The 25,431-nt window shown below is 36.9% G+C and overlaps 1 protein-coding gene, 1 long non-coding RNA gene and 1 pseudogene across 10 annotated transcripts in view; all 3 read right to left on the reverse strand.

The window, feature by feature from the left end:
• Window positions 1-25,431, reverse strand: part of KCND2 (potassium voltage-gated channel subfamily D member 2) — a 478,528-nt gene that overhangs the window by 403,156 nt on the left and 49,941 nt on the right. The window lies entirely within an intron of this gene.
• Window positions 1-25,431, reverse strand: part of LOC144288497 (uncharacterized) — a 229,494-nt gene that overhangs the window by 170,319 nt on the left and 33,744 nt on the right. The window lies entirely within an intron of this gene.
• On the reverse strand, window positions 8,755-11,321 carry LOC144289222 (non-POU domain-containing octamer-binding protein pseudogene; annotated as a pseudogene).

Consider the following 25,431-nt stretch of genomic DNA (forward strand, 5'->3'; position numbering starts at 1 on the left):
TAGTTACATACATATATCAACTCACAACTGAACTTTCTTTGCTTTCTCTCAGGTTTCTGGAAATAAATGATATTTACTCCGTTCTAAAACCTTCCCTTGTGCACTAAATACAATTGCCTATCACTTACCCAAGAATCACATAACGGAATTTATTCCCCTTCATCTGGATTATTGTTTTTTCTTATGTCATAAGGATGAACACGACAAGTAAAAAATGTTCTTCTTTTCCCATCTTAAAAAAATCCTCCGTTAAGTCCCATTTCACGCAACAACTGTAACTCTGATTATCTTTTCCCTTTTGTAGCAAACTATCTTGAGATATTTGACTATACTCAGTAACACTGAATTCCATTTCTCCTCTTCTTCTTTAATCCTTGCCAATCAGATTTTTCTTGGTTACTACACCAAAACTATTCTTGTCAAGATCACCAATTACATCCAAATTGCTACACCCAATGGTCACTTTTCAGTTCTTGAAACTTGTCAAGTGTATTGCCCTTGATATGTTTTCTTCACTTAGCTTCCATTATACCACACTCGTGCTTCTCTTCTAACATTATTGTTCCACCTCAATCTCCTTTGTTGGTTTCTCTTCCTCTTTCAGATCTCTTACTGCTGGAGTTCCCTGATCTTAGTTCTTTATCCTTTCCTCCTCTCTGTCTACATTCACTACACTGTTACTTCAATCAGCACATAACCTTTAATAACAGCAATATGCCCATAACATCCAAATTTATATATCTTGCCCAGATGTGTCTTCTGAACTTCAAACTCATATATGTGACTGCCTACTTGACAGATCTACTACTTTGTCAAATAGATATCTCCAAATCAACAGGTGCGAAACTGAACTTCTCATCCCCCTTGTCCCTGCAAACCTATTTTACTGAGTCTTTTCATTTCTCACTTATTTTTTTAAAGATTTTATTTTTATTTATTTTTATTTTTATTTATTTATGATAGTCACATACAGAGAGAGAGAGAGAGAGAGAGAGAGGCAGAGACATAGGCAGAGGGAGAAGCAGGCTCCATGCACAGGGAGCCCGATGTGGGATTGGATCCAGGGTCTCCAGGATTGCGCCCTGGGCCAAAGGCAGGCGCTAAACCACTGCGCCACCCCAGGGATCCTTAAAGATTTTATTTATTTATTCATGAGAGACACAGAGAGAGAGGCAGAGACATAGGCAGAGGGAGAAGCAGGCTCCCTGCAGGGAGCCTGATGTGGGACTAGATCCTGGGACCCCGGGACACGCCCTGAGCCGAAGGCAGATGCTCAACCACTAAGCCACCCAGGTGTCCCTCCATTTCTCACTTGAATGGATGGCCCATCCTTTCAGTTGGTGAAACAAAAATCTTGGCTTCGTTCCAGATTTTTCCATTCTCACATTCATACCCAGTTTGTTAGAACTCTTGTTGTAATATCTTAAAATATAGCCAGAATGCAATCTGCAAAATTCCCATTGCTACTACCTTGATACCAAGCCATCATTATTACTCCAATGATTACTATAATCATTCATTAACCGGTTCCTGTTTCCATCTACCTGCAAACTCGCTCAACTCAATAGTCAAAATAGATCCAAATCAGATCACATCTTTCCTCTGCTCCAAAGTGTCTACCAGTTCCTCTTTTCAAAGTAAAACTCAAGTCACAACAATACACTACAGTGATGACAAGATCAGGCTCCCCTTCTTTTCTGATCTAACCATTTTCTCTCTCATTCAACTCCAACCACCTGACTGGACAGTAATATCCAGTGAATTTACTAGGCATATTTATGATTTATAGGCTTGTGCTAGCATAACTCCTTCTTGAAATGTTGTCTTGAAATGTCTAGATAACTGCTTGCTTATTCTCTTGAAGTATTTCAAGTCTTTGCTCAGATGCCAGATGCCACATTCTCAATGAGGTCAACTCTGACCAGCTAAGTAAAAACGCAAACTGATTCCCTTCCCTTTTCCCCTGTTCTGTGTTTTCATTAACACTTACCACTTCCTGTTTTCTAAATAGTTTATGTGTGTGTTCCCCTAATGTAACCCCAGTGTCCACAACAGTCCTAGACACATTATAGATACTCAAAAGACATATAAAATAATAAATGTTTAAAATAACATAGTGTAAGTTTGGTCAAACCCACACAAGCATGCATGTGCACACACACACAAGCTCTAGAGAGAGCTGGAAATTTGTCCTTGGTAATTGAAATACAATGATCCACATCTAAAGGATAATTTATAATTCTATATATGAAACAACAGACTCTCAAAATCGTAAAGAACCTTTAAGGTTATATAATCCAGTCATGCATGCAATGTTTATATTTCTTCTACATGTTTTCCCATATTAATTTTCTGGTCTATTCTCGAATACTGTGGTAACAGGGGACCTTTTACATGGTTTGCAGTGAGAAAATTGAAAGTCAAGGTTATTTAATGTTGCCTAAGATTACATGGCAATTAAAGAAAATAACAATGTTAGAATCAGAAACCAGTTCTCTTGCCTACTAGACTAATGCCCTCACCATATTCTATTCTGTATAGAAACCTTTAGTGCATTTAAATATATGTTTACTGAATAAACCAAATGACTACCATAATAAATGACAATTTATACAATATTTATTCAACTAAAGTCAGATTTAAAACTTTATTAAGAGTCTGTATATACAGACAAGCCTCAAGATCATGAAAAACACTCATTATGAAATTGAAATTCTTTTGTAAGTTTTCTCATGATAAAACAATGAGGTTGATAAAATAGTACCAGCAAGAAACACTCAGCCTACAGAAAGATAATTCATGAAAAATCTGACGTAGAGAATTCCATAGGTAACTTCAAAACTCCATTATATTATGCTCTATTAAATCTACCTCACATTAGAAAGATGAAAACAAGAATAAAAGAATGCACATAATTTAGATTAAACAAAGCCTTTGAAAAGTTCCCCTCTCAAGATAATTCAGGCAAAGACTGCCTATATCACTTAGAAAAATCACTTACTTTCTATTACTAGATGAGCTAAAAGAGGTACTGAAAAGAAAGAAAACCTAAATATTATGTCTGAATTGTGAAGTGTTTCATATTTTAATTAGGTTTTGAACTTCTGCTCAGTGTAGCACACTGTGATACAAATAAATTTTTTTTTAAGTTTTAAAATTGTAAGAGACAATGAAATATTCGTAATTAGGATGCCTAAATACAACACAGCAATCATGAATAACAACTCTAAGTATTCAGTAATACCATTAAATTCCTTGAATTTCTAAAGATCTTCATATCAGAATTCTCTTGTGTAAAGATGTTATATTTAATGGATTAAAGGACAATTTTTATTACTGTGAGACTCTGAAATGTAAAACAGCTTGACATTTTTGATTCACCACGTCAGTTTATCATGTTCAAATAGACTTTATTCTGTGCAGCTTAATAAAAACTTTTTAAAACTTCAAAAGAACAGTGTCTTAGAATCATTTCTCAGAAGGAGCAAGTTCTTGATACTATGTCAGAAAATAGAAAAATTTTGTTTTCAAAGCAACAAACACACCTCATTAAAATCTCTGTAAACTAATTCTCATCGACTATCTTTTCCTTCAAAGACTTCCTATACTTGTGGTGTTTTGCCATTATATATGTGTTTTATATACATATGTTTGCTTAAATGTATTTTTATACATATGTGCATATTAGTTTCTTAGAAAATAGAAGTTAAGGAAATGTAACTTTAGAATGAGAAGGGAATTTACCCGTAATCTATTCCAACCTGATACTGTTTACTGATAGAGGAACAAAAATGAAATACATTTAAAAAACAGCTTTGCAACACAACTCAGGTCTACTGACTCTTATTGCAGTGTTCTTTTTAGTACTCCATACTACTGCTTCTCTTGTATACATTAATCTGATAAAGCCTCACTAAATGGAGTCTTTGCTAGACTCTGATATTTTCTGTCATATACACAACAGGTTTGATAACCTCTACTTGAATAGATTTAAAAATGACATCAACTTCAACTGCAAAAATTGCCACCTGCATGGAAATTCATTCACAATATCCTTCATGTTTTAAATCACCTGTATGCAAAAGTTAAATAAATGAAAGAACTGCGGTTGGTTTTCTAGATGAAGGAAAATAATATTATATGACTATTCTTGTTTTAAAATTGAAATATAATATTTTAAAGATATGGGTCTGATTCTGCAGTGTGATAAATATAAATATGTGTAAAGTATAAGAAACACCTATTTTTTTTCTGTTTTCCACAGATAAGTACAAAGAAAAAAAAATAGGTCAAACCAAATGCTAAGTACTTGCAATGCATAGTCTATCTTGTCATTTTGAGTGGGGATACAGCATTTAGGGTTTTAAACACATCATTACTGGAGAGAAAATAATTTCTTGAGCCAGTGTTTATTTTAATTTTAGTATTCATTAAAATCGTCTAGTGACCCTTTGAAAAAATACATCAACATAATAAAGGCCATATATGAAAAACTCACAGCTAACATCATACTCAGGAATGAAAAACTCTTCCTTTAGAATCAGGAATAAGACAAGATTTCCATCTCACCATTTTTATTCAACATCATAGTGGAAGTCTAGCCACAGCATTCAGGCAAGAAAAGGGAATAAAAGGCAAGGAAGGAAGATAAGGAAAGTAAGAAGTAAAACTTTCACTATTTGCAGATGGCATAATACTACACACAGAAAACCCTAAAGATTCCACCAAAAACTACTAGAACTGATAAATTAATTCAGTAAAGTCACAGGTTACAAAACTAATACACAGAATCTGCTGTATTTCTAATAATGAAGTAGAGAAATTAAGAAAACAATCCCACTATAATTGCACCAAAAATAACAAAATACCTAGAAATAAATTCAACCAAGGAAATGAAGGACTTGTACTCCAAAAACTATGAAATGTTGATGAAAGAAATTGAAGAGGACACAAATAAATGGGAAGAAACTCCATGCTCATCTCCTGGAAGAACCAATATTGTCAAAAATGTCCGCACTACTCAAAGCAATCTACTGATTAAATGCGATTCCTGGTTAGCCCGGGGGGCTCAGTGCCACCTTCAGCCCAGAATGTGATCCTGGAGACCCGGGATTGAATCCCACGTCGGGCTCCCTTCCTGGAGCCTGCTTCTCCCTCTGCCTGTGTCTCTGCTTCTCTCTCTCTCTCTCTGTGTCTCTCATGAATAAATAAATAAATAAATAAATCTTTTTTTTTTTTAATTCCTACCAAAGCACTAATAGAATTTTTCACAGAAAGTAAAATTTGTATGGAAATACAACATACATTGAATAGACAAAGTAATCTTTGTAAAGCTGAAGGTGTCACAATCCCAGATTTCAAGATATACTACAAAGGTGTAGTAATAAAAACAGTCTAGTAAAGGCACAAAAATCAACAGAACAGATTTGAGAACCCAGAAATAAATCCATAATTATATGGTCGGTTAAGCTTTGACAAAGGAGGCATGAATATATAATGGGGAAAAGACAGTCTCTTCAATAGATGGCCCTGGGAAATTTAGACAGCTACATGCAGAAGAATGAAACTGGACCTCTTTCTTACACCATACACAAAATAAACCCCAAATGGATTAAGGACCAAAATGTGAGAGCTAAAACCATAAAACTACTAGAAGAAAATTTAGGCGGTAATTTCTTTGACACTAGCCATAGAAACATTTTCCTAGAAATGTCTCCTCGGGCAAAAGAAACAAAAGCAAGATTAAACTATTGGGACTACACCAAAACAAAAAGCTTATACACAAAAGGAACTATCAACAAAACAGAAAGGTAATCTACTGAATGGAGAAGATATTTGCACCTGATATATCCAATTAGGGGTTAATATCCAAAATATATAAAGAACTTATACAACTCAACATGAAAAAAATTTAATAAATAATATGATTTTTAAAATGGGCAGAGGACCTAAGTAGACATTTTTCCAAAGAGGGCATACAAATGGCTAAAAGGCACATGAAAAGATGCACATCACTCATCATCAGGAAAATGCAAATCAAAACCACAATGTCACCTCATATCTGTCAGAATGGTTAAAAAAAAAAAAAAAAAAAAAAAAAAAAAAAAACAGAAAACAACCAAGAAATACCAAGTTGGTGAGGATGTGGAGAAAAAGGAACCCTTGTGCACTACTGGTAGGAATGCAAGTTTGGATAAGCCACTGTGGAAAACAGTATGGAGATGCCTCAAAAAATTAAAAACTAGAAATCCCATATGATCCAATAATCTCATTACTGGGTGTTCACCCAAAAAAAGTGAAAACACTAATTTGAAAAGATATGTGCATCCTTAGGTTTATTGCAGCATTATTAACAATAGGCAAGCCACGGAAGCAACCCAGTGTCCATCCATAGGTGAAGAGAGATAAAGAGAGATGTATATAGATACAATGGAATTTTACTTGGCCATAAAAAGGAAGAAATCTTTCCATTTGCAGCAACATGGATGGACCTAGGATGTATAATGCTAAGTGAAATAAGTCAGTCAGAGAACAACAAATACCATATGATTTCACTCATATGTGGAATTTAAGAAACAAAAATAAACAAAAAGAAAGGGACAAACAAAAAACCAGACTCTTAAATATAGAGAACAAATTGGTAGTTGCCAGAAGAAAAGCAGGTGGGGGGATTTGTGAAATAGCTAAAGAGGCTGAAGGGTATACTTATGTTGATTGAACAGTGAGTAATATATAGAATTGTTGAATCATTATACTGGACACCTGAAACTAAGATAACACTGTATGTTAATCATACATACATACATACACACAGATAGATCTATAGACCCTTGTCAATCATACCCCTGCCTCCATTTGGAGATTTTAACAAGTATCCCAGCTGATACTTATGCACTGGGTGTATCTCTGCGCTTTGCCCCTCATCTTGTCTCCCATCTACCACTAATACAACTTATTATTTCAGAAAAGTACTAAATCCAAGGGGAACTGGAATAACTATCTCAACATGAAGGAGGATTTTATTGGCTTGATCAAAACTTAAAATCCAAATGGTTGGTGTCATTATCCATTTCTAGCATTCATATTATTGCCATTAAGTATATCTGTAGGTTAATCAACTATAAGAAAAATAAATTTCTATGATACATGGAACTGGCCTTCCAAGAACAATGCCTTTTTCCTAGGGAAGAAGTTACATATACAAGTGCAAGAGAGAATGTGTCCAGGGACCTGGAAAGAGCTCAATTTAAGCCATATATGACTACAACAGATAAAAAAACAAAAGGAAGTGACACTTAATCACGGAAGACAATATGGACAATTTAGGGGAATCTCAAGTCTAGGAGATGATAGTGGGAAAGCAGGGGGATTATCATAGACTCTCAGACTTGGAAATGTTTACAGCCATTATCCAATATAGTTTCCCATCCTCTTCTTACATAAATTATATAATATTCTTAACAAGGGGTTTGATGGCTTCTGATTGAATACTACTTACGATAAATAAATGAGAAGAGGGATTAAACAAACAAGACAAACTGTCAACTCTATATATCCCACCTTAAACAACAGAGTTCAGCAAAAAAAAAAAAAAATTGGATGTAAAAAAAAAAATAACTAAGATGTATAGTTTTGAGTTTTTACATCAAGATGTTTACTAAATTTGATTAAGTATTTGATCCAAACAAAACAAACCAAAACTCATGATTAAAACAAATGTAGTAATTAAATTGTGCTTCTAACGCAGTAACTTGAGGGATGTTTTACTATGAGATGACAGTCCCCATCCTACCGCTGCCAGTGAAGGGAAGAAAGAAGTAAATTAAAAAAAAAAAAAAAAAAGTCACAGAAAAACTATGTTTTGCTATCAGGGTCATTTCTATGACTCATAACTGGATTACTTCTTTTTTATTTTTTTTTAAGGCTTAAAATGTAGCTTAGTGAATTGATGCTGCATTACTGCTCCATTTCTCAGAAAAATCCTAAAGATATCAGGGACAAACCAAACACGGTGCACCAGTAAAAATCTGTACAGCATAACTACCCGGAATAGGCAAGGCTAAGAGCTACTGTCTGACCTTTAGCACACGGTCACTCTCTTCCTAACATTACCTGTACGAGGCCTATCAAAAAAAATCTGTGAATAGCAACATCATAGACACAAAAGGGCCTTTCCTGGGTTGTCCTTACCCAGGAAAAAAGATAGAGGCACCTTAAGACAAGATTTTTTTAAAAAACACCAAAATGAAAACCCCTAAGAGAAAATGTGTTCCTTAGGAAATGAAGGGATACTATCTGGGATATAACAGAATTGCATGTGTGCTGTCTGTGACCCTGTGAACATCTGGCTGAATGCTCACCTGTGGGTGAACAGACCAATGGGGCTAAGGTCATTGGGGAATGTCTATTTTTATGGTGTACATGGCAGTGTCTTTGGGGTTGGAGGCTGTAAGAATGAGAAGGCAAATACAACAGGATGCACAAAGAATGGACCGATCAAGGTTAATGGGGTCTTTAACTGGATCCATTTTGCCATAGTTCCTCCCCACCCCGCACCCCCAGGCGCTCACCAATCACATGAGACTTCAGGAGTGCACCACCAGAATCAATTAATTAAATGACATATTGCACAGAACTGATTTGTTAAATATCTCCCCTCCCTTGCCCTCGGCCTCCAGCAAACTCCCCCAGAGCAGTACAGGCAACGGAGACCTAACTATTGGGAGGAATCCCTGACATTTTTCCGGAGCAGAATTCAGGCTAGTCCAAAAAGGGTCTTTCTCTTATGGGATTTTGGGAAACTGGACACTGACATTTTTATTAGTATTGGCGACGTTTGTTTGGAGCAAATTCAACCTCAGAATGGCAACACTGAACGCAGGAGGGGTTCCACCAGTTGCCCCAATTCCTTCCCTTGTAGCAGACTGGACAAGGCATGCAGTTGTTGGGAGAGTCAACTCCAAGGTTCCATCGGGCATCATGGCGGCAGGTCCAGGAGGAGCCAGGGTACCAGCTGGCTCCGGAGATGTCCAGAGCACCTCCTACCGCCGTCTGGCCCATCCGCATCTCCTGTTCTGTCACATCAGGGAACGTTCCCTTGAATCCTTCCTGCTGTTGCTGCATCCTTTCCTCCTGCAAAATCTCCTCACAACACCTGTGCTCCTCCTCCTGCTCGAGCTTCAGTTGTTTTTTTTTTTTTTTCTACTTCTTCCATCCTCCGAAGTTCCTCTTGAGCCTCATCAAATCCTGTGTCACCAGCATGACCTGGGGCTCATGGCGAGCCACCTCCAGCTCTATCTCCAGCTCTAGCTCCATCTCCATCTCCATCTTCAGCTCCATCTTCAGCTCCATCTCCACCTCCATCTTTAACTCCATTTCCACCTCCATCTCCAACTCCATCTTCAGGTCCATCTCCATCTCTATCTCCAGCTCCAGCTCCATCTCCAGCTCCATCTCCATTGCCATCTCCAGCTCCAGCTCCAGATCCATCTTCATCTCCATCTCCATCTCCATCTCCATCTCCACCTCCAGCTTCAGGTCCATCTCTAGCTCCATCTCCATCTCCATCTCCATCTCCATCTCCAACTCCATCTCCATCTCCATCTCCATCTCCATCCCCAGCTCCAGCTCCTCATGAGCTTCCTTGACGTAGTGGCCCACTTGCCCCAGCTGCTGCTTCTCACCCCGAGTAGCCTTCTAGCACTCAGCATACGCAGGCTCAGAGGAGCCAGGCTGTGTCAATCTGGGTGGCTGCTCTCGCTCCCTGTGAAGTTGCTGGTTCTCCACAAGCAGCTTCCCTAGAAGTCCCTCTTCATTAGCCAACTGGTCCATGGGCTCCTCAGGCACAGGCCGAGGAACTGTGGTTAGCAGGAAGGAGCCTTCATGGTACCTGTCCAGAGCTTTCCAAGCAGCTGGCTTCCTGGAGAAGTCAACAAGGCCTTTTCTGGAGGGCCTTCCTTGACCCTCCACGATGACCACTGCCCTTTCTCCCTGGCCAAACACAGAAATGACTTCTTCTAGCAGTTTGTTGAAAACATACTAAGGAAGGCTTGGGATCGTAAGGGATGTGCTCTGGCAAGCAAAGCGCACATGCGGATGCTTTCCACAGAGCAGCATGTCTCCAGCTCTACTTTGGCAACTTCCGCTCAGGTTGGTGTTTCCAAGTGGATAAAGCCAAAGCCCTCATCCTAATGAATGAAGACTTCACCTGTCATCCCCTATTACCCAAGGTGTTTCCTCATCTCCTCCTCATTGATGTCAGGAGAAAGAGTGCCCTCAAAAAAAAAAAAAAAAAAAAAAAGCCAGTTATGTTGGATGAAGGTCTTCTTTCTTGGTTTCCTAAAATCCTTCAGGTCAATTCAAGTCTTCATTTTGCCGTGGGCTTCTTGCCTGTTTGCAGTTATGGTGATGGTGGTGGCAGCTGCTGCTGCTGTTCGTGGTGATGCTGACGATGCTTCTTTGGAGTATGGTTTTGCTTCTCTGGGTTAAAGGTTTCATTTCTTTTTTGCACCCCTCTACTGACTATTCTCAGAGCAACAGCAACACTATACAACCTCGTGCATTACTTCTTGAAACTCCATTCTACTCCCCCAGCCTTGATCTCTTCTGTGGAGGAGGAGTGTGACCTGTCAGGGTCTTGGCACAGTCCACCTCTGGTTCTTGTCACATCCACCTTGGACCATAGATTCCTAACCCAAGACATTATCCTAATCTGGGGGAAAGAGTCAAGATAAAGGGAGAAGCTATTTTTTTCTTTATTTATTATGGCACAGATTAAAATCTTATGCCTAAAGAACTTACACACTAGGAAGACTCATGATATTTTACCCCGTTGGGTCCCTGGTGACCCAAGTACCTGTGAGAATTTTTTAAGATGAAGTGCAATACATACCCTTATGTCCCTGTTGAAGAGCAAGTGATCACAGTGGGCTCTTTACATCCCTTCACACACTAGTTATGGTGCCTAGACCCTCAGGGCAAACGCTAGAATATGGAAAATATGGTTTAGTCGAGTGTCACTGAATGGCTCGTTTGTGTCTTCTCAGAAGGTAATTTTTACTACTGGAAGCGCATCCTCCAAGTCAGGAACAGTTACCATCTCCCTATAAGGACACGTCAGTTACTACAGAAACATAGTAGACCTATGTTTTTTTGAAATGGCATCGAGTCAAATACTTCAAAATCTCTATTTTGATGCTTGAATATATTATTCTTTGGGCTAAACCACCATGCTGTTTTTTTACCTCTTTTGATGCTCACGTGATATGAAACCCCGTTTCTTCTTCTAAACTTAGGTATGTTCCTTTTAAAGAGCTGTCCATTGTAGGAGAAAACAAAATAAAAGTGGCTTAAAATATTATATATATATATATTATCTCAAGAACCTAGTTTTTCTCGCCACAATACTGCAGCAGACAAAATTCTGATTATAACTCATTTCCATAAACTAAAAATGATTATATTTACATGGCATTTTAAAATAAAAATTTTTAAACTTACTCACAAGTTGTTAAGATCTGAAGTGCCAAAAGATGTTTTGGAAAGTATTTTGGAAAATGGCCCTCAGAGATTGTCTAGAAATGCATGAAATGAAGTAGCAGTTTGGCAACGGTAACTTATTTTTATTAATGTGAATAGCTAATTCTACTGAATCTAGTATCATCGTTACTATGGATGGAATTGGTTAGTTGAAATATCTGTGTGGATCAAAATAAAAGAATAATTGTAAAATAATCAGTTACATTTCTGAGAGCCAAAATTTAATCGGTAGACTGTATTTTTTGGGGAAAAAAATAATATTTAGATTTTCCTTACAAATTTTTTTTCTTGTATTTTTCTTACCCTTCAAACTGTGCCATATGGCAAAGGTCCTAAAATGCTTTCTTGGAAACTGTTGGTTTCATTAAGATCTGGGTTGCTACTTTTCAACAAATGGGGTAGAGTTTCTAAGAATCTGTCTATGTTTTATCATCCATTTCTTCTGGTGATTGACAGCAACCATCTGCAAGTGTAGAAAGACACTAACCCTTCATGGGACCCAGCCAAGTAGTAAAGTCGCATTTGAATACAATCACATCAATTAATTTGTAGTTACAATCTCTTGTTTTGAAACTGGAAACCAATACTATTTCATGTATTTCTTGTAATATAAACCTATGAAAAAGACAAGGAACAAATTATTAATCTCTTTTCCAGATAACTTAATCCTGTGGAGCTTCAATGGTCTTAATACATCAGAATTAACATACGTTAAGTGGTTCAAACATAATTGGACCCAGGTCTGCATTCTTCCAGCCCCCATGCCCTTCCAATGGACAGAGACACTGCAGGGAATGCTTGTCATAAAGATTAATTCTAGAAAACACCAAAAACACTGAAGACTACACAGCAACTATGGATGAGTGTACTGATTTATATAATAATTTAAAATAGCATGTGAAGGAAACTAATTTTGATTGTGTATACATTGTCTTTATTATCTTGGCTAAATTTTTGTTTGCTTGATTTTAAAATATTGTCTAATTCTCTTAATATTTATTATTTATTAATCACTTAAATGGTTTCATATGAACCTTTACATTAAAATTTTCAACTAGTTAGGCTCTAGAAACTAAAATAGGTCACTGATTAATCTTTTTTTTTTTTTGTAAAAAGAAAGAGGAAGAGAGAAATTTTAAGCAACCAAGAAACACTGAGCTTTTATAATTTGTTTCTCTTTTGTACAACCCTCCATGTGGTCGTCTGGAGCAGGTTTCTGTCCCAAGTTTTATGAAAGGCTCCTTTAAAAGCAGCTCCAAACTGGGAGGCCAGAGTATTAAACATTCAGCGAAGCATTTAAGAAAAGTACGGGATATAAAGACTTCAATAGCCATTCATTTACACTGGAAACACGACTTGATTAAATGAAAAGCTATCTGTATTTGGGTTTCTTACATTTAACAAAGAACCTTCCAAGAAATGTCAGCCAGATCTACCTACTTTTCCTTACTTGACATAATTAGTACCCTCAATCCTGTTTCATAAATCTCATTGATTTATAAACACAGAATATATATGGCTTGCTGCTTTACGTCTTACGTTTGACAATGTTGAAAATATGCATTAATATGCCACCAAAAGAGCTGATAATTGGCTTCAAGTTAGGAGCATCTAAAAGATGATTCCAAACGTAAATATTTGCATTTCTCTGGTATTTTAAGGAGTAACTATTTTATTACTGTTTGATGGAAGATGAAGAGCTGCTTCTGCCATTCAGTTGCTTACTTTACATTCTACTGATAACCACTGCTGTAGACACTGGAGATAATCAGTGATATCAGCTTAAATTCAATGAGCTGCAGGTGGCGGGGTGGGGGGAGGTGGGGGCTGGTATTTAAAATGTTAAAAGCAACAGCAGATAGGTCAGGTAAGATGAGCCTACAGAAGGCGGCCTTCACCACATCAGTGTTTCCAGAGAGGAGGTGATTAATGGGGTTAAAAAAATAAAATAAAATGAAAGCAGAGCAGAGGGATGGGACACAAGAAATTTAAAAGGAGAAACGAAAGAGAGGCCATGGCTAGAAAGGGGTAAACTAAAGGTATTTTTGCAATCTTAGAATTGGGGCGCCTGGCTGACCCAGTCAGTAGAGCACATGACTCTTGATCTTGGGTTGTAAGTTCAAGTCCCACTACACTGGGCCTACGGTTTACTTAAAAACAAAACAGAACACCTGGGTGGTATAGTCGGTCAAACGTCTGATTCTTGGAACTTAGAATATTGCACTTAAATGTGCAGCCAAAGCCTCAGGGTGACTTTTGAGAGTTCTCTGGATTTTTTCACTTACTTCAGAGGAGCTACAAGATAATTTATTATGGTGCTATTTTTCTTTTAACATGACAAATACTTATATGTTTTGAGAAGATAAATTGTAAGCCTAGTTACTCTGCTACACTCATTGTTAATTTCTTCAGTGACTTGTGATGTTAAGAAAGCTAAAACAAAGCAAAAACACTTATATGATTATTTCTGTTAATATGACAAATGCCAGCAAAATACTTTCCTTAACTACACACTTTTTCCCCCCTCTCTCTCTTCTTCCTTTCTTCCTTTCCCTCGATTTCCTTCCTTTCTGGCCTTATCTGTCTGCTTCTCTTTCTTTCTTATGAAAAACACACCCAGGAACCCAGGCCAAGGAAAAAATAATTTTGAAAAATACTAAAAGTTTAGAACCATTTAAAGCAGAATATTTTTTTAAAGAATAAAAAAGAAAAGGGCCTTTACACCTTGATCCTTCTTCATTATAAGTTACAATCATAAAAAGACTAAATTATAATTTAAATAATATTAATTTACTTGAATGTTACTGTTTATTTCTACTAATAAAAGTGAGAAAGTTCAATATGACATGATTAAAATTTAAATCTGGAAAAATGTTATCTTCTTAAATGTTTCATGCTATTCTGGCTGTTAAAGTCTAATAGTGTAAAAAGCTAAAATGCAGGAAAATGGCATTGTTGGAAATCTTTAAAAATGTTAAAGAACAAAAGTCACTCAATTGTTGAAAAACTTTAAAAATGTTAAAGAACAGAAGTCAATGTAATTTTTGTTTTATAAAAGGTTATTTTCAATTTAATTTTGTTATTTTTATCTTCAGATAGATTGAAAATCTGTTTCATTCCTCAATTCAATTTCATTACATTTGTATGTGGATTTTATATAGTTCACAACACTGATACTTTATAATCTAGTTTTAAAATCCTTTCTGAAGTGTTGAAAGCATCATGCTTTATTTGGAAACAGTAGCATAAAAATAATGAAATATCCAAATATCTCCATATATTAATTCCTCTGCACCTGCATGATTGTTCTATCATTTTTCACAATTTAAAATGGAACTCATCCATCACTTTGATATGAGCGCATGAGCACAATTTCTTGTGCCTTTTGCTTATTTCATCAGCTTTGTGCTTGAGCTTGATAAAAAGGAGGGAAAAAGTCTATACTGAAAATAGTAATGTGAGCTAATGCTTACTGATTTTTTTTTTTTTTAATGTGCCAGGCACTTTTCTAAGTATTTAAAATAAAGACTCATTTTGTCCTTAAAGCGTCCATCTAGAGTAGGTATTTTATGATCCTAATTTTACAGGGGAAGAAACTGACACATTAACAAGTTTAAGCGACGTGGCCAAGTCTCCAATACCTAGTGAATGGGGAGCTGGGTTCCACACCAGCCAGTGTAGTTCTAGACAGATCAATACAACCCCTCCAGAGATCTTGTTTTATGTATTGCAAAACAAAAGGGAGTAACAAATGAAAAATACTTCTGAATGGTGAATTTTAATGGAGCATTCTACCTAATAATCTACAGATGTAAAATAAATTGTAGTATGCTGCTTGTAAAGTCATGAATAAACAATGTGAGGTCTGGACAAATTTGCAGCATAATCAGCAAGTGTTTTCCACATTTTTCTAAAATCAGAATTTTTTTTTAAAGATGTTATTTACTCATGAGATGCAGAGAGACAGAGACATAGGGAGAGGGAGAAGCAGACTCCTCCAGGGGAGCCCAACGCGGGACTCGATCCCGGGACCTCGGGGTTATGCCCTGAGCCAAAGGGAGACGCTGAGCCACCCAGGCATCCCTAAAATCAGAATTTTTTTCATTATACTCTTTAAAACTCCTAATTGTGTGGATAATAGCAGAAAGAACTTCCTCCACTGCCTACACAGAATCAATTATTTGACATCGAGAGTGGCCAGTTTGAGGAAAGTTTAGAAGATTTTTTTCTCAAATCACTGCAAATACCAGAGCTCAGAATATAGTTCATTCATTGTCAAAAAGGACTTGAGAAACAGAGGAGCGCTAGTTCAGAAAAGATAAAATGACCAGAAAAAGATATGTCTTATTTTATTTGCCAGAAATCCTCCATTTTTCTATAGGGAAAAGCAAAAATGATCTCCTTTTAGAATTCATTAAATTTTGTATTTTCACAAAAACAGCATCAGCATAAACTCTTGGGAGAAGTAACTTCATTTTCAAATGGCAAGGAAAATTCATATTAAGGCTCTGAATCAGAAAGTATGCATGGGTTTAAATACATAGTAAGTTAGTTATATTTTCATTATCTTCTAGTTTCATATTACCACATGATGTTATTTTATTTCCATGACAGTAGATTACAGTAGCTGCCCATTAGCTAGGTTAAGGGGATTCATAACTGAATTATGACAGGACAAATAAGTAACCAATTGAACAATTTATAGTGAGATATTTTTATGGCATTTCCCAGATGACATTAGTGATATAAAAACATGATATATTGAAAAGTACTGAAAGCTGAGTTTCACAAATATTAAATACATACTTACTGATATATCATCTATTAACTCACATAATTTATATGGTAAAGAACATATCACTAAAACAAATCTGAATTAATTAATTAATTTATTTATTTATTTATTTATTTTGGAGAGAGATCAGGAGAGTGACGGGCGGGGAGGGGGGAGAGAATCTTAAGCAGGCTCAATGTGGGACTTGTCCTCACAACTCTTGACATCAGACCTGAGCTAAAATCAAGACTTGGAGGCTTAACTGACCGGGCCACCCAGGTGCCCCTCGAATGTATATTTAGACTCCTAATACTCGAGGGAAAATAAAGGCTGTAATATGCCTATGCTTCTTATACATAAGCTTAAAAATTATTTTCCTATCCTGAAGCTAAGAATCAAAATGTGAAAATCAAAGATAAGCAACCTATAGATAAGAAATTTTCCCTATCTTGACAATATTTTCTTGCCTTCCTTTAGTGTTGAGATACATTTTATGGGGCAATTCACGCAGTCATTCATTCACTTGTTATGTAAGATAAAATGTCTCCTCGTGAGGCTGTAATTCCTCATATCCACGTATTCAGAGCGCAGACCTTATGCATGCTTACACTGGAAAGAGATAACCTTGGTTAGATTCCCAGCTCTACTATATACCAGATGTTGCCAAATTACTTCAAAACCACCAAGTTCCTCACTTATCACGTGAGAATAACGATGGTATCTACCCAATAGGGTGGTTCTAAAAATTAAACGAGACGAGGCAGAGAGCCTAACACAAAATACGTATTCTATAAATATTATCTACAAATATTATCAAATATTGAGTAGAAAAGTTAATAATGAATTTGAGTGTCCAGGCACTTAGGAAGTCTTCTTCTAACACCTCAAAGAGCTTGTGTTATATTCTGTTGTAACTAAGCAATGGAAATTCTAGTGACAGAGAGTGAGCTGTTGAAGGACGCCACCACCAAGACCCGTTGGGAACGCCCTGATATTACATCATAAAATACAAATAAATACAAGGGCTGTAGCAGGTGGGAAAATTACAGGGAGTAACGGAGTGAAATTAAAATACATGTCTTGGTAGGTGCTCGGCGAGATCTGGGACAACACTACGTCTGTATACTTAGAGACGCAGTTGCTGTGGTATGTATGCTCTCATACACACCCAAAAACGAAAGGCCTCGGTGGGAAGCTAATCATATTATGTAATAAATTATTTTCTCAAAGTTTTATAGATAAATTCAATTAAAAAATAAATTCCAAAAACTTTTAAATGACCTGGGACAGTTTAGTTTTTTTTAGAAGAGATAGTTATGTCTATAACCCTCTCAAAGAAGTCACCTTCTCCAGTGACAGGAATTATCTCCATACTACTTCCAAAAATCTGAGTTTGGATATTTTCCCATTCCTTCATAATGGAATAGGGGTGAGTCAATACAACCAAGGCTACAAAGGTGTCAAAGAATATGTCATGTCCCTCACCTTAGAATTTATTATTTCCTATGATTCTATTAATTTACCAATATCTTTAGTTGCTGCAATTGGGGCTGATTCTAGCAACCGAAATTTCGCTGATAGTCTCGAAACAGTGAATCCTCCTATGGACAGTGTTAGGCGAGTAACTCTCCGATGCAGGAGCAGGAGGAGGAGACAGAATTGTAAACCTTAACTAGTGTGTAATAAGAAACATTTTACACAAACGTGGAGATGAAAACATTTACAAACACATTCTGAATTTAGTGATCACTAACCTGTCCTCCTGGAGCTGAGTCCGAAAACTCATATGCTGGGACATCTGCATCTTAAAGGTTTAATGTAGCTCTTGTGTAATAACTACCTGCAATCTCTAAAGGCTTTTTATGCTAATAGGTCACCGTTAAGTAGCTATATGCAAATTCACAACCTTAATTCTAGAATATAAACTTCCAGGATTTCTTAGACTACATTTTCTTTACCTTTCTCTTTTTGAGCCCTAAACTCAAGCAATTTGGTGAGCCTGTAGCCTGCATACTTCATGGCAATGTGGGAGAGTCATTATCAACCAAGAGTAACATTTTCACACAATTATCTTTAAATATTTATTGATGAAGTATTTGATTTTTTTTATCCTAGCTCCACCCTCTCAGCTGGACATTAATACAACAGGCCATACTTAAAACACGGTCCAGAGACTGGCGCTCATTCATTCATCAATGTGTATTGAAGGCCTGTTACTGTGTAGGCGTAGTTAGTAGTGCAGGGTACAATGCAGTAATCAAGGCAGGCCACGTCACTGTTTTCTTGCAGTTTACACTCTTGTGGGTAAGAGAGAAGATGAACAAATAGACTCTCCATACATATTTGCAAAACATGTGAGAGAACAAATTGAATAAATATTGAACAAAAAATTAAATATTGAATCTCTATTCTGGTAGGAGATGATTATAATTATCCATGCAACTTCCTCAAAGAGTTCTCTTCTGATTCTCCAGTTGGGAGACCAAATAAAATATATTTCCCCAAAATAGCAGACTGCCAATTATTCTTGATTTTTACTTCCACATCTATAAATAGACATGGATGATCATGCGCATTTATGCATATTGTTGTAACTGAACAAGTCACTTAAAGAAGTAGATTAGTGTAAATATTACACGTAATCAACTTTCCTTTTGAATTTTTTGGAGTGAAGTCAGAAATTTCCACTTTTTCTTTCTTTATTGTTTTGTTTTGTTTGGGCCCAATGTCCATGATCAGAGTATAAAACAAATACCACTTTTTTGATTCCACTGTGTCATAAAGAAATGAAACATTTATCACTGAGCGATGCTAAAAAGGTCACATTCAATTTATCAGAGTGCCCTTCTCAGGCAGCTCAAGAGAAGAGCGGCAACATCAGCACACAGGTGTTCTGAGTCCTCTTTCCCAATCAAGGAAACGTTCAAGTATTAATTGCCAGTCATCTATTTACCCAATATATTTAAGTTTATATATAAATGATAGTTTAATAATATATTAACTTGAGAAAGCAGAAGGTGCCCAGAGATGCTTTCATTTGTCAGTTTGCACGTGAGCCCAACCACACGTCATTTATCAAACTTGTGTTTTCTCAAGAAGTCAGTTTGTACAATTAAGAGAAACTTTGAAAACCAGGGTTCCTGATTTCACTGGTAATTGAGCTATTATTCTCTTGCCTTCTTTTTGATGCTAGCTTTCTTTCCCTACTCTGAGTACTGGGATGCTTCACGTCCAAAGGTCGACCACACATGGAAGCACACGTCAACACTACTGCGTCTGTGTTCATCTCCGATGGTCTCACACCAAGCCGACAGTGTCATTTTCAAATGGCCACCTCTACTTTGAAATACTAAGTTTTCTTCCGGATCATTATTTTAACCCATTAATTAAAGCCAAAATGCTGATAAATGACCTTGCTTCGGAACTGTTTTATTTTTTATTACAAGTCAGGAAATTACCTATAATTTATAGTAAAGGATTATTTTTGGTAACATCTAGAATTTGGTCTAAAAGTTTCAGTTTAATGGCATTAAATAAAAAGCCACGAATTCGTTGATCTAACACCTAAAAGCCATTTATGAGAGCAAATGATTTGTTACCACAAAGTTATTGTATACCTGCCAATAATGTGACTTTTACTCAAGTCACAGAAGATATTGCTAACTAACCAGTGAACAAAGAGAGGATGGCACCTTCTATTCTCACTGTGACCTAACACCCAGGTAACAGGATATGAACATTTTCTAGATGTTAGATTACATCAGTGGCAAAAGCAAAATGTTTATTTCTCTCCTTAAGTGGATAAATTGCCTGTTACATACACATAACATCTGTTTAAACTTTCCAGGACTAGAATAACAATCTCGAGACACACTGGAACTAGAAATCATTTTATTTGCTTTATGAACTATTTCATTGAAAAATAATCTTTAACATATGACGTACACATCAAGGCTGTGTGGCAGAAAAAAGCATAGACAAGGGAAAGGAGTTGGATTTTTGTCCCTACCTCATGGGAGGCACTTAATTTTCCTGGGTCTCAGTTTCCTCATCTGTGAAATAAGGAATTGAGAACAACCGAGTGTTGAATTTCTTTACATTTCTAAAGCCTATTAAATAAAGGTAGCTTATATTTGACATAAAACATGCTATGAGCTAGATCATTTTATGTACTGTGTTGATATCAGCCTTTAAAATTTTATTTATTTATTTATTTATTTATTTATTTATTTATTTATTTATTTAAATTTTCATACACATCAACCCCAGTGTGGGCCTTGAACTCAAGACCCCAAGATCAAGGGTTGCTAGCCAGCCAGGTGCTCCGTATCAATTTTGTTTTCATAAAATATTTTTTTCACTGCAGTGCTGACTTATTTCACTGGAAATTATATTTTCTTGACTTAGTAACAGAAATTGAATAAAGGCAAAATGGATGTTTCAGACTGTCTCACACAGGTTTACAGTAAAATCTGAAGTTGGTTTTCAGAGAAGTAAAGATTCTTTGTCAAGTTATTATGTTGAAAAATGTAACAATGACCAAATAAATAATATACGGGCAATTAATCTGAGCTCTCAATCATGGTCATGAAACGTCCTCCTCCCACTTCTAGTTCCCTTTCCAGTAAATTATTACTTCACAATTATTCCATATGTTTTATGATAGCCTCACCTTAGGACCTTATAAAAACTTCATATGATGGATTAGGTTCCAAAACCTTTAGAGTGTGGATTAGATCATTCCATCAGTCTTTTTTTTTTTTCTGTTATTCTCCAAATTGCCTATTTTCCACTTCTTAATCACTTACCCTCTCCTTGTAGCTTCCATCAACTCAACAGATATTCTTAAAATGTTTCTTGTACTCATTTGTTCAAAATCAACTTGTCATTTGTAGTTCTGAAGAAACAGTTCTCACAAAAAGCATACTTGGCGTGCCCAGATTGAAAACATAAAACTCCACAACTGCGCTGCTTGACAAATATTCGGTTTTTGCTTTGTTTCATTTTAATTTTAGTCATTAATTTTTAGATCCCTAATCCTAGTATAGTTTTCCACGTTTAAAACACCCATTTCAGTGACCCCATCTACTTTACCTCATCTTACACATTATTTAACATGCTACTAGTAATTACCATTCAATAACACCAAAAATAATGGAAGACAAACAAAGGTGGTTGCTAAAATGGAAGTACTGACTTCTGGAGATATAAATTACTCTCCTCTCCCCATTCCTCTTCAGCTAACATCCTGGTCTCAATACTCAATAATCATCTTCCACCAACACAGGTAGGTACTAACCTGTCCCAATTGAGTACACTTTCTATAAAAGTTCTGTATCCTTACCAAACACCCTGCAGGCCTCCCTGTAAAACATGCATATTCAACATGCATTTTTTTTTTTTTGGAAACCACACAAAAGACACGAGCACACACATGAATAGAGTTTAATAACTCCATTTAGCATGAAAATAACTACGTGCTAACGTGATCAGCATTTCTTCTCTTCAATCCATCCTTTTAAGATTCTATTTATTTATTTGAGAGAGTGCATGTGAGAGAGAGAGAGAGAGCACGAGCAGGGGGGAGGGAGAGGGGCAAGGACAGAGGGAGAAGCAGACTCCCCGCTGAACAGCAAACCCTATGCAGGACTCGATACCAGGACCCCGGGATCACGACCTGAGCTGAAGGGAGACACTTCACCAACGGAGCCACCCAGGTGCCCCGTCCATTCTGTCTTATATGGAAAGAGCACACCCTTTAAAACTGTGTGCTCATATCATTCTCCTGATTAAAATAACTGGCACCTCTCAATACCTAACAAATAAACAGAATCCCCCCCAAAAAACTTAAACTGCTAAGACAAAACAAACCTTTCGCCATCTGACATAGTCTCTCTTCTCAGCCTACAGGACTTTCTTCTACACGTGCAGTTCTCGGGCCACACGGAGCTATTGCCTCCCACATACTTATCATTTAATGCTTATGAATCTTTAAACTTATTCTCTCTACCTGTAATATCATTACCCACTTTTTATGGGCATTTTTGAGCAATTTCCTCCTCTTATTTTCTGATTAGTATAAATGTCACCTCCTCTGAGTTTCTGTAATGAGCTTAAGGCATATTTTCATGTATCTCAGCATCTCCTGAATGTCGTGTTTTGGGTGCTCAATAAATGCTTATTGTGTAAATGATTAATAATGATAGGGATCGATGAGAACAGAAAGACATCCCAAATTTGGTTTCTTCTTTCAAAGACTTAACAGTGAAGTATGGAAGAGCAAGTGTGTTGGACATAACAGAACATTAGACAGCATATGTGGAGGGGACTAGAAAGGAAAGGCAAAAAACACGGAAATGAAAAGCATGGATGTGCCTTCTCTGCTAGGCACAAGCGATGCACTTTCACATATATAATCTCCATTTCTGAAGTATATTTTTATTTAAAGTATAAACACATTATTATAGTTTTAATAACAGAATACAAACAATGAGCAATATTTAAATATCAACTATGAAGGACAATAAAACGTTCAATAAACAAAGCTTACTAATATCACAAAAATAAAGACCTTAGACAAATGGTGTTCAAAATCATGAATTTTTCTAACAAATAAATATTCTAATGATGTACACAGGAAAGCCAAAGATAGAAATACAACTATGTAATAATTATCTAAATGTTTGTCCTAATAATCACATAAATGCAAATTAAACAATAAGCTATGGTTTTTGGATGCAATTTGTGCTTCCCACACAATACTCTGATTGTTAGCCTACTTCTTAGTATTCCCTGCTAAATTAAAATAGTGGAAGTCTGGACTGTGGTCTTTAATGATGCATCATGTGCCAACCTAGCAAAATCTACAAACATCTATTGAAATCTCTTGAATAAATTTACTAATGAATGCATGAATACGTGAATGGAAATGATAGCATGCAAAGCTAGAAAGGTACCATGGATTGAGTACTCTCTTTGTCCTTTTCTTTTCTTTTCTTTTCTTTTTTTTCTTTTCTAAGATTTTATTTATTTGAGAGAGAGAGAGAGAAGGAGCAGAGGGAGAGGGAGAAGCAGGCTCCCCACTGAGCAGGGAGCCCAATGTGGGACCAGATCGCAGGACCTTGGGATTATGACTCCATCCAAAGGCAGACACTTAGCCTACTGAGCCACCCAGGTGCCCTGGATTGGATACTCTCGAAAATTGCCCTTTGGACATGGATTCCAACCACAGCAACACAAGCACACTGAATAATCCTTCACTCATTCATGAAGCATTTCCTTGTAGGTTCCAAACATACTCAAAAATGGACTCTTCTTCATCAACAGAACTGCTGTCCTTGGATTCTTTGTCTTGTTCTACTCTGAATCTGTCAGCCAGGTTAGAGAGAGTGATCACCTTCCTCCCACCAACTCCCATTTTCCCTCAGTCACTCTACCCTTTGCTTCTACTCTCTAAAGGTGCTGTCTTTCTACTTGACTACGTCTTCATTCTCATTTTCTTCCTTTTAAGCCATTACAATACACTCTTAATTGGCTTTTCTGCTTTCAATTCCAAACCACTTCAATCAATTTTCCAAAGTACAGCCACATTGTTACTTCTTGACTTGAAATTCTTTAGCCAGTCCCCGACTTTGACAGGATCAAGTAAAAATCCTTTTGTAGAGCAAGAGGTATTTCCCTAATTTGCTGCCCACGTGGCTTTGCACTGGCTGCAAGATAAGCTTCTCACACACGCTGAAACACAAAGCCATACCAAATTCTCACACTTAAAGGCTTTGCATCTGTTAGTCCTCGGACCCTTTCCGATCTTGAACACCAGGCATATTCTTTCTACCAGACCCTACTTAAGTGACCCTTCCTTCGTGAAGGTTTCCTTAATTCCCCTCTGCAGATGTGACCGCTCTTTCCTCTGTGGCATCCCCTTACCCCTATATAATTCAAGATTACACTTCTTACTGTTACATGTCAGTCACCTACTCAAGCTGTGCGTGTCTCTAGTGCCCGGAACATATTCAGTTCTAAAATTACTCAATGTTTATTATCATTTCAGTGGTACCAACTGACAAAAGAGCTCAAACTGACAGAACCACTCAGAGTGACTGACTCAAGGATTTTTAATTTCAGTATATTTTTTGTGAATCTAAAACACGGTTTTCTTACTTCCGTATTTGCATAGCCTAAACTAATACATGTATTTCAATATTCAATGCTGTGATATTGTGATTTATAAGAAAAATGCATATTTGGGCACTCAGATGACCCAAATATATTTCTCGTATATATTTGGTCTTCGTTCATGGTTCGTGGCTCACTACTTCCAAAACTCTAGGAATTTCCTAAGTGTGGAGAATAATAAAGCTATTTTTTGCTATGTTAATGAAGCAACTTTTGGAAAGCACCCAGGGATTGAGGCTGGATGCCAAGAGAATTGACCATGAGATTAGAGGATTAAAACATTCAGATCCATCCCACTCTTTGCCCCTGACCTCCTTGAAGAAGAAGGGAGGGGCTGAGGATTGAGCTCAATCATCAATGGTCAATGATTTAATCAATCTTTTTTTTTTTTTTTTTTGTAATGAAGCCTCCATAAAACAAAAAAAGCAAAACAAAAACAAAAGGAAGGATCTCAGAGAGCTTCCAGGTTGCTGAAGACATGGAGATATGGGGGGAATGGCATGCCTGGCGAGGGGATGGATGCTCTGCGCCCTTTCCACAGACCTTGCCCTTTGCATTTCTTCCACTTCTCTGTTCATGAGTTATGTACTTTTATAATAAACCAATGATCTAGTAAGTAAATATTTCTCCAAGTTCTGTGAGCCTCTCTAGTAAGCTAATCAAAACTAAGGAGGGGAACATGGAAGCCTCTGATTTCCAGACAGTCAGTCAGAATCACAGGTGACAACCTAAACTTGCAACTGGAATCTAAAGTGGCCAAGGTGAGGGGGGTTGTGGTGGAGGGTGGAGTTGGGGAGGGGAGTACTTGCAGGACTGAACCCTTAACCTGTGGACAGTGTCAAAATCGAGCTGAACATCCAGTTGGTATCTGGGGCATATCTTGTTGTATGTGTGGTGAAATCCCCCCTTCTCCACATATTGGCATTGGTGGGTGTCAAGACCTT

Source organism: Canis aureus, chromosome 18 (genome assembly GCF_053574225.1).
Source record: "Canis aureus isolate CA01 chromosome 18, VMU_Caureus_v.1.0, whole genome shotgun sequence".
Classification (NCBI taxonomy): domain Eukaryota; kingdom Metazoa; phylum Chordata; class Mammalia; order Carnivora; family Canidae; genus Canis; species Canis aureus.